We start from the raw sequence: 2,811 nt of genomic DNA, 5'->3' as shown, positions 1-2,811 counted from the left end.
GAGCCACCATGTGGTTGCTGGGATTTGAACTCTGGACCTTCGGAAGAGCAGTCCGGTGCTCTTACCCACTGAGCCATCTCACCAGTCCTGTTTGTTTTTTAATGCTCAGACAAAGCACTGTGAGTCAAAAAAAAAAAAAAAAAAAAAAAACCCTTCAAAAATATCACTGAGTTTGTTTTGTGTGGCCATCTGCTGCCAGGCCTGGTGCTTGCCAGTGAGTGCAGTTTGTTATACCCAGTGAGACTCTGTTGGAGAAAACTATTTTTCCTTTGTGAGCAGTTATCAGTGGAGATAGCTTCTGGGTTCGACTCGGGGCCTCCTGTCTACTTTCCCTCTCGGTAATGGGACCCATCTGGCTTAGATCTGCGCAGGCCTGGTGTGTGCTGCTTCGGTCTCTGTGAGTGTGCGCGCGTGTGCGTGTGCGCGTGCGTGTGTGTGTGTGTGTGTGTGTGTGTGTGTGTGTGTGTGTGTTAGTCCTCATCTTTCTGCCTCCTCTTCAGCAGGGTTCCTTGCGCTCTGAGGGGAGGGATTGACGGAGACCTCCCGTTTAGGAGCGAGTGTCCGGGGTCTCTCACTCTCTGCACATTGTCTGGCCGCTGGTCTCTGTGTCTGTCCCCATCTCCTGCAGGAGGGAGCGTCTCTGACGATGTCTGAGCAGGACACAGGTCCGTGAGTACAGTAGAATGTTGTTAGCAGTCATGTTATTGCTACTCTTCAGTAGGACAGCATTCTTTGGTTTTCTCCAAGGTCTGTGAGTTATCTTGTCTCGGGTTCTTGGCCACCAGAGCAGTGCTAGGCATAAATGGGTTTCCTCTCATGGAGTGGGCCTCACATCCAGTTAGCTGATGGTTGGTTACCCCAACTCTTGGGTCACTACTGTGCCAATGTGTCTTGTAGGCAGGTCACCATTGTGGACTGAAGGATTTATATAAACGAGCTGGAGTTCACCTTTTATACTTCTGGTAGTGGAAAGAATACCTTCCAGTACGTGAACACTAGTCAGTAGAGGTGAAGAAGGCTCAAAGTGGGCATCAGGTTGACTTCTTTGTGTTTAATGAATTATGTAGGTATTCCTTCAGCAATAGGGACTTACCAAAAGGTTGTGGAGAGCAACCGATATCTTTGGCAATAGCCTGGGTTTTTTAGGGATTTCCATGGGGCCCTTTTGACCAACAACTGGACTAGATGAAACCCATTCCTGGCAGTGGAGATTGTGTTTGGTGGCAAGAAATACTTGGTTAGAGCTTTCTCTCCACCTTTATTAAAGAAGGTTCTATCTACTGTATTAGGTTTCCATGTGATCCTGAAATGGCTCTTGCTTTTTGTTGTCTCTTCCCATATTCTCTCTATCTCTGAAAAAAAAAAAGATTTATTTATTTATTTTATGTATATGAGTACACTGTAGCTGTACAGATGGGTGTGAGCCTTCATGTGGTTGTTGGGAATTGAATTTTAGGACCTCGGCTTGCTCAGGTCAGCCCCGCTCCAGTCCAAAGATTTATTTATTTATTATAAATAAGTATACGGTAGCTGTCTTCAGACTCACTGGAAGAGGGCATCAGATCTCATTACAGATGGTTGTGAGCCACCATGTGGTTGCTGGGATTTGAACTCAGGACCTCTGGAAGAGCAGTCTTACCAGCTGAGCCATCTTGTCAGCCATCTTGTCAGCCCCCCCCATCCCCCATATTCTCTCTTAACCCCTTCCTTCCCTCTCCCTGTTTGGTTTTCTTGTCCTAGTCTCCAGCCTCCATCCATCCATAACTATCTATTCTATCCCCTCTTCTCTCCCCCCGTTTTTTGAAACGATGTCTCACCATGTAGCTCTTTGACTGTCCTATAATTTGTTGTGTACAACAGACTGGCCCCATACTGGAGATCTGCCTGCCTCTGCCTCTGAGTGCTGGGATTAAAGGTATGAGCCACCACTGCCTGGAATCCTGTGATTTTTTTTCTTTCCCTGTGATTCTATACAAAGTCATTTACTTGGTTTTTTTTTTCTGTTTTTTGTTTGTTTGTTTGTTTGTTTGTTTTGGGGGGAGGGGGGTTGAGACAGGGGTTCTCTGTGTAGCACTGGCTGTCCTGGAACTCACTTTGTAGACCAAGCTGGCCTTGAACTCAGAAATCTGCCTGCCTCTGCCTCCCGAGTGCTGGGATTAAAGGCGTCTGCCACCATGCCCAGCTCCATTTAATTGTTTTTCTATAAATATATTCTTTTTTGTTTTGTTTTGTTTTAAATATTTATTTACTTATTTATTTATTTATTTATTTATTTATTTATTTATTTAATGTATATGAGTACACTGTCACTGTCTTCAGACACACCAGAAAAGGGCATAGGATCCCATTACATGATTGTGAGCCACCAAGTGGTTACAGGGAATTGACCTCAGGACCTTTGGAATATCAGTCAGTGCTCTTAACCGCTGAGCCATCTCTCCAGCCCTATAAATATAGTCTTTTAAGTAATATTATTTATATTTTGTTTTAAATATTTAATTTTTAAAAGTTATGTGTATGAATGTTTTACCTGTACGTATGTGGACAGCAAATGTGCAGTGCCCTTGGAGGCCAGAAGAGGGCGTCAGATCCCCTGAAACTGGAATCAGAGACAGTGTGCTGAATTTGAATCCTCAGCAAGAGGCAACAAGTGCTCTTAATTGTTGAGCCATCCCTTCAGTCCTGAATGTGTTACGTTTAGTTCTCAGAAAAGCCTTGCACTGGCAAGACGGTTCAGAAGGTAGACTTGCCATCCAGTGCCCAGGATTCATGTAAGAAGACAAAAGGATTTTTTTTTTTTTTTTTTTTTTT

This window comes from Mus caroli, chromosome 10, assembly GCF_900094665.2.
Source record: "Mus caroli chromosome 10, CAROLI_EIJ_v1.1, whole genome shotgun sequence".
NCBI lineage: Eukaryota > Metazoa > Chordata > Mammalia > Rodentia > Muridae > Mus > Mus caroli.
Note: the sequence above shows the minus strand (reverse complement) of the source record.